This window comes from Macrobrachium nipponense, chromosome 27 (genome assembly GCF_015104395.2).
Source record: "Macrobrachium nipponense isolate FS-2020 chromosome 27, ASM1510439v2, whole genome shotgun sequence".
NCBI lineage: Eukaryota > Metazoa > Arthropoda > Malacostraca > Decapoda > Palaemonidae > Macrobrachium > Macrobrachium nipponense.
Window position 1 is genome coordinate 30643436 of NC_087216.1, and position 8206 is coordinate 30651641.

The following is an 8206-nucleotide window of genomic DNA, read 5'->3' on the forward strand; positions in this document are numbered from 1 at the left end:
ACTCTTAATGGAACCAGATAATGTACTGATGTTATAATTATGACTTTCCTCCAACCATGTGCTGCCTACTTGTCCTTTTCGAATCAATGACCTTGACAATAATCGGAGAGAGAGAGAGAGAGAGAGAGAGAGAGAGAGAGAGAGAGAGAGAGAGAGAGGAATAGCCAAATGACATGAATGGAAAGGAATCGGCGATAAAAAGGCTTCTTACGTCTCGGGAACTTTTAGAATATTTTGTAATAATTAAAATGAAGGTAGTATTTACGAATTCCTTCGTGAATACAATGGATGCATAATTAGTACATCTCTGAACACGGGACAGTCTTCGATAAGGAACTTGTCAAACAATGTGTGGAAGGGGGCTCGATGGAAACAGTGGCCTGTGGATTTATATTAATAAATAGAATGATTAAAATACTTCGCGAAAGATGAAATATGAGATTTATTCACAACGCTATATAAACGACGTGTCTCTGACAGGGGTCTCTCTTCCTTAGAACTACTCCTCACTTCTGAGTGACAATAAATATAATTCCCTTAAACTGAAATATTCTTCTCTCTTAGTGAGGTGACTGAGGAACTGCGATGAAGCAAAGGTGTGTCTGTCTGTCTTATGCCTGGCTATTTTTCGCTCTATGGCTAATATACAGAGGGTACTAATGTTCAGAATTGATTGTCACAAAGGCGTCAGCTACCGTACTGGTTGCAAACCTGCTAATCCTGAATTTTCCAGCATCAGACAACACGCCAGTAATTGCAAACATGATATACAGCACAAATGTTTTGAAAGATTGGGACGGGCAGCGAATGGCAAACTACTAACACTCATGGAATCTTTGCTTATTAAACAGCTTGTTCCTCAACTGAACAGGCAGTCCTCCTCGAGATCTCTTTACCTCACTAGAGCTGTTGCCTTTTGTCATTTTTGGTTCGTCTTTCTTTCTCTCTGGATGGTTGGTTTTGCTGTAGCTAGTCTTATTTTTTTTATAATGCATTATATCTTATATTTGTATTTTAGACCGTTTAATGTTTATTTGATTTTTTGTTTTTGTCATTTTGTCTCGAAAATGAAACATTGGGTTTCGATAGGCCGCAAATAAATGTATTGTAAGGACCACCTGAGATGTGCTACTTTCTCCTTCAACCGTTATCTATATAATTTATACAATATACAAACAACTTCTTTGTTGTTGTTGTTGTTCTTGTTGACCAGTCAGGGTTTGACAAACTTTCCCCTCGCTCGACCAAGTTTTGCACTAGAGGTCTACGGGTGAGGTGGCATGCCGTCCATCCACACCCTCCTTCAGATCCTAAGCCTAAATCATGTCCAAAACCAAGCCAAAAGTCATTAATATAAAATCCATACCTTATAGGGGGAGGAAGCAGAAAGGTTTGTTTTTAGTAAAAGGAAAAGGGCTGACTTATCTAGTTGGATCAACAGCTGGGCGCCAAAGCCCAGCGAGAAAGCAGTTCCCACCAGGCATCAGAGCCCAGCTGCTGAACCCTAAGCCCCGGAAAGGCTTCAACATCTTGGGGGGGGGGAGGTATATAAGGAACACTTGACTAAAGCTCGGCTTAAATTTGGCGCAGAGGACGAAGGAATTAAAGTCCTTGGTTCCGTATTTCCAATCTAGCCTTGACATGGATCATAATCGCAACTTGCAGTGGACGGTGAGGTTATATATATACAAGGAAAACCTGACTACCACCAAATGTGAACCTATTTGGAGCATCCTAAGCACCAATTAAAGTTAAGAATTATATAGCCTAGTCATTGATTTTCCGATTTGCATGGATGAAGAGGTACTGCTGGCTGGAAAAATGTTTTGTTTGGATTACAAGGCGAAAAGTTAAGCAAGGCTGAGAGGTTATTTCCACGCCACGGGCGATTGCCCTCATCAGAGATGAAATTCCCGAGTGTTTGTCCCGTGCATTGGTTATTGGAATACAGGAGTGAGAAAAAAAAGTAAAGGAAAAAAAAAAAGGTCACATTAATCTTTCCTAGATATTGACCCCGGGTTTTAACACAAGCCCCCATGGGATTACTATCCAAACAAGACTAAACATCGTAAATATAATGACCCCTCACCCCCAGAAGGATTACTATCTACGAAATATCAAAATAGTTTTATATATAATAGCTTTAATTGCCACCTTAAATTAACTTTATCCCCAACCCAAAATTGTTAAATTCTAATTTTCCCGAGACTATGACCGGCCACCTACCCTACAGACTATTCTATACCCTACCAATAAGGATCAACACCATAACAGAATAGTGTGTTAGCTGAACAACGCCTCCTCCTTTATTATTCCTGAAACCGAGTCTCCAATCCAAAAGGGAAGCCCTTGAGTAGAGTTCTGCTAGAGGACCAGTTCGAGCCTCACCCAAGGCGATGAAAAATCACTGCCGCGGTGTGGGGCCTGTGGTGGGAGGTTGAAACATTCTTTGGAAGCTTGAATTTCAAGTCAAAGGCACCGTGGGCTTATTTCATATGTATAGGTTTTACCTACTGAAAAAAAAAAAAAAAAAATCCGGATGACTAACTACAATAGAGACTAAGGTTTCAAATGAAACCCCACTCCAAACCACGATCATTTCTGCATTACGCCTAACCCGACGAATGCTTATGTTTTACATCAGTTATTAAGTCACTTGGAAGTGGTCAGAAGTTGGTTAGCAAAATATCAAGCTAACAAAGTCACAAGTAAAAAGATAAAAAAGAAAGATTCGAAGCTTTGGCTTATCTACGAGTAACCTATTCCAAAGTGCTAGTAATAGCAGAACATGCGTTAGCTCCTTTGGACGCCGTGTCTAGTACTAGTCCCTCGGGAATTTAAGAATTATATAAACCCATTAATGCAGTGTGGTCTCGAGATTAAAATCTTAGTAACACAGTCTTCTTTACCTTTCATACAGTGTTTAGTATACCACCACCTCTCGAGTTAATATGCCCTAGTAGCACCAAATATACCCTCTCCATATCCAGCCCTTATCGAAAGCCATGTTACATCTTCTAAAGCGAACAGTTTAATAAATTCTAAATCTATTACTACCGAGAGATCTCCAAAACTAATGACCATGAGAAGCACAAACCCTACCCTGGCGAAATCCCCAGAGTAATTTTAAGAATATAAATTCCCTAGACATGGCTACCAACTAATTTTTTAAGCGTTACTAATAATCCTGCTCCCTATCTCCTTACCAACAAGATAGATCGAAGTCCAAAGCTAAAGCCTGTATTGGAGGCCATATTCTTAACTTTAAAAATTTATTGGCATAAGCGATATAACAGCTTTCAAGACTTCTTACAATATATCACCAGGCAGATGTTGCCTGATTAACGAGTATAATCATTCGCCTGCTTAACCAGTTTTACTAATTATACCATTTACATAACTTTGTATCATTTACATAACCGAGTTTGTTTGTATTTTGTTTCTAAGTTGCATGGAACCTGCATGTGGTTATTCAGCAACGGGATCAACGGCTTTACGTGACCGAACCACGTCGAGAGGTAACTATCTCCAGAAATAACATCTCTAACACCTCAATGGAATGCAATGCTCGAGAACCGAACTCGTGGCCACAAAGTTAGCAGGTCAAGGCCATATCGATCACGCCACTGAGACGCTTTACATAATGGTTCGGACAAAGTAAAGCCTAAAATTTTCTCTACCATATTTCATGTTAACACTTTTTATATTGTTCTCAGCCCAATGCGATCTCCAGATTAACTTTTTAATAAAAATCTATCATCACTTAGTTGTATGAAAAATTTTAAGTCAGGAAAAGTCCAGACTATTTTAAGTAAAATCTCAGGATTCGAGGCTATTAAACTATCTCCACCGCAAAAACCCATGTGTTACCTCATTTCTCATCAATTTCCCATCAATTTCCCAATCTTATGTTAACCAATCAGTAAATTCTATTCCTTTGATTTCATAGGGCAATGCCTTTCAAGGAGTATTATTAAACGTCCACCATTCACATGACATTTTGGGTTAAAGAAATGTACAAAGTTTTATAAATACATATATTACGCTGGTCTTCATACACGTAAATAACACTTACTGAAGTACGACAGATTACACCATTAGAATAGTAGGTTGCGCGCTACTTCTTGCAAGTTCAGTTCTAGTTACCACTTACCAGAGTAACAATTAAGAGCTCCTAGAATCAAAGGATGTGCACAACGTCTACAGGTTCTAGTTGTCTGTGCAACCAAATTCAGATCTTCGAATTCTCGTTGGATATACAGTCATAACGCAAGGCGTTGCTTTAATAAAACTAGTGATAAGTCGTCGCCGTCGTCATGGTCAGCTGCAGCTACATCCAAAAGCCTGTGCATAAGAAAAGTTAAAATGGTTTTAGATTATATAATCTACCCTATTAACCAACCCTATTAAATTAAAATCAGCCTTTTCAGCTAGTTCCAGCAGCTATTCTAAAGCCAATATAATTAATACACTGTATGAGTTAACTACCACTAACAATCCCATGTATTTAGTAGTATTATTGCTTCAAACTGCCATCAACTTCCCATTAACAATCACATATATTACTGTTCCTTCAAACTCAGGAGTGTGCCAGCCATTAATATAAATTTAACATGAAACCTATCTTACACGGAAACCGCATCTACCCATAGTCCTACACGGAAACCGCATCTACCCATAGTCCTACACGGAAACCGCATCTACCCATAGTCCTACACGGAAACCGCATCTACCCATAGTCCTACACGGAAACCGCATCTACCCATAGTCCTACATAACTATGAACGGTGCCTTGTAAAGCAAACACATCCATCTGCCAACTTTCGTCCCTCAGCATCCAGTTTAAAGGAACTGGACAACCCTATAATTGAACAATTTTTAAAGTCAGCATCTAGATTAAAGCAACAAACTGTACAACCCCAAAGGGAGAAAAAAGTGAAAGTTAAGGGGCTGAATAAGAAAGGGGCTCCAGAAGCAAGTTTCCGAGCTGGAGGAATGGCGGATGAAGGTAGGAGTTACTGAACATTCACAATGCAATCTCAACTTTTAACTAACCAACACAAAAGCTTTACTTGAAGCTACAAGGGTACAAGGGGGATATTGAGCGCGTTCACGGGCGTTAACGGAACTACGTAAACTAGAACGCCCAAGCTTTAATTAGAATTAATACTAAACAAAATACAGATTAACCGGCCTACTAGAAATACCTGACAAGTCCCTGACAGCATGTCAAAATCTAGACTTAGCTATTCAGAGGCACCAGTTATCTGCATAATACCTATTTACTAATGAGAATTAAATCCTATTTGCAAAATTATGTCCGATAGTTCCTCTACCAAATTCTCAGCTGCACTATTACATTCAAACGTACGTCTCATGACGAAACATAGGTCTCAAGTACTGTAATACCCTCTGTTATTACCCTGCGCTGTTGGGAGTCAGCTAACGTGACTTAAGCTTTTTATTTAAATATTCCAATCATCCTAGAAGACTTTTGTATAACCTTCATCCTATCCACTCCATATATAAAAAAAAATTAGCAAGTTCTTTATCCTAATCTATCCTATCCTATATTCTAAGTTCCATCTCTAACTTCCCATGGTTTGAACTTCCTGTTGTGCATGGTGACAGTCACCATGCACAACAATCAAGTCCACCTTTGCCTACAAGTGGCACCGCCACCCCGGCAAAGGTGGACTTGGGAAGTGGGTCGACAAAGTTTACAACTAACTTCAAAATACAAAACGAACTTCAAAATACAAAACGAACTTCAAAAAATTAAAAACAAAACGAAACTTCAAAATAAAAATACAAAACGAACTCAAAAATACAAAACGAACTTCAAAATTACAAAACGAACTCAAAAATACAAAACGAACTTCAAATAAAACAAAAACGAACTTCAAAATACAAAACGAACTTCAAAATACAAAACGAACTTCAAAATACAAAACGAACTTCAAAATACAAAACGAACTTCAAAATACAAAACGAACTTCAAAATATTAGTTTGAAATTTTATGAAAAGCTTACCAAAATTCCATAAAAGCAAGTTTAAATTTAAACAATGATTTAAGTAACTTTTGAAGCCGAAATGCTAATAAAAATTCTCAATGAAAAGCTTTTCAAAATTACATAACAGCAAAAGTTTTAAATTTAAAAGTTAAAAAATTACATAACAGCAAAAGTTTTAAATTTAAAAGTTAAAAAAAAAAAAAAAAAAAAAAAAAACAACAACTTTCAAAATTAACTTCCACACTACACTTGACACCTCAATCAAAAAACAAATGAAGTTCTTAAAAATAGAAATTAAATATTACTAAAACTGTGGCTTTAACAAACTAAATTTTAAAGACTAAATTTTTTATTAACTTTCCGCGATTTTAAAAAGACTTTAAAGTCACTAAACATACTTTGAAAATTCTTCAAACTAAACTATTCGAAAAATAATCAAATTCATTAACATAAAAGCCTAATCTTAATATTAAAACGGGAGAGTTGGCTGAAAAATTAGGATAAAACTAAAATGAATTTTAGAATTAAAATCTAAATAAAAGACCAGTTACGAATTAAATTAATCTGAAATAAAATTAAAAGTTTCACAGTAAAAGCTAAAATTACAAAATAAACTTAATCTCAAATCAAATTAAAGTTTCACAATAATGAAACTAACTAAAATTATGGAAGATTTCTCGAAAGTCGGTCAATTAAAAATACAAAGAAATAGGTTACTACTCACTTATTAATCCTGACTGGTACACGCAAGCAAAATTGGCGAGCTTACTTACAGACTCCCTGACCTGAAATATATACATATATTTAAGGCCAAACTGTTGTAGCAAGTGTTAAGGGGCTTACTATTATTTACAATTGGCAGGGCTCATCGGATTTAAGTCTTAAAATGCCAAGACAATGGGCAGTAACCAAGGCTTAGTAAATACTGATAAAGACATTATTAGTTTGCCACTGAAACCGACGTTAATGTTTGAATAACTTTATAAGCCCCTTAAGGAAGGTTATGTTAGTCTAGTTAAGCCTCACTAATCCTCAAGAAACTTTCAATTCTGTGGTTTTATTAGATTTGATTTGGAATAGATTTTCGGCATTATGCCAAGCACTGTGGCAACTATAGCCATTCAGTGATGAAACGGAAATTGACAGTAAAATGTTTGAAGAGAGTGACCTACAGGAGGAAAACCTCGCAGTTGCACTAAAAATTGTTTGGAGAGGGTGGACAGTAAGATGGAATATGAACGGAGGTACAGTAAACTGAATGAAAGTTGCAGCTAGGGACCGAACGGACGCTGCAAAGAACTTTTAGTAATACTTACATAGCACCGAATGAGGTGCACTGACAGCCCTAGGCCCCACGGGGTTCAATCCTATGGTATCTTAAGACCAGATCCACTGCAGCATAATGCCACTGAAACAGTCAACGAGTATGTTTAACATATTAGGCCCCTTAATTGGAATGTAATGTTAATCTAGTAAAGTCTCACCAATTGACAAGAAACTTTCAATCCTATGGTATCTTGAGACTACATAGAGCCATTGCAGCATAAAAGTTAAATTGGAAACCTCCGTAGCACTGCATAGATAGCTAGTATAAAACCAAAGTGCATACAAGTAGTACCACTCAACGAAATCTATAAGTACGGTTAAGTAATGAATAGATTTCGAAACCCTTAAAACCAAGTTAAAAGTGTAATACTACTGCACAAACGTTAAACATTATGAACAATTATTGCAGGCATTAAAATAAAAGAGTTAGGATACAACGCCCACAAACTTAAAACGACAAAACCCATAGCTCAAATAGCACAGTCTTAAAACACTTTAAACATTGAAAAATATTAAGAGAAACTACAAACAGTATCCACTCACCAACGCAACAAACCAGGACGCAGCACGCCTTCCAGACAAAAATCTTGCCATGTCTATTTACAACGCGACAAGATCCCAAGTCCCAACCACAAATGAGCGAAGAAGTCGAGGCAACATCAAAGAAAGCCATCTCACCAAGGCAAGGACTCTCAAATACCGAAACAGTCTGTTCTTGAGGATAACAAGCAACGGCCGCCGCTGAAACTGCCTGTTCGTGGGACGTTAATAAAAAAAATAGGCAGAAATAATAATAATAATAATAATAATAATAATAATTATTCTTATTATTATTATTATTATTATTATTATTATTATTATTATT

The 8206-nt window shown here is 36.9% G+C and overlaps 1 long non-coding RNA gene across 1 annotated transcript; it reads right to left on the reverse strand.

Moving 5' to 3' along the window:
* Positions 1-4022: 4022 nt before the first annotated feature.
* LOC135200580 (uncharacterized) lies at positions 4023-7963 on the reverse strand. The gene is made up of 3 exons (XR_010311326.1): positions 7885-7963; positions 6740-6800; positions 4023-4344 (listed from the first exon to the last, which is right to left on the reverse strand). It is a non-coding gene; the product is annotated as an uncharacterized LOC135200580 (long non-coding RNA).
* Between the last annotated feature and the right edge of the window lie 243 nt (positions 7964-8206).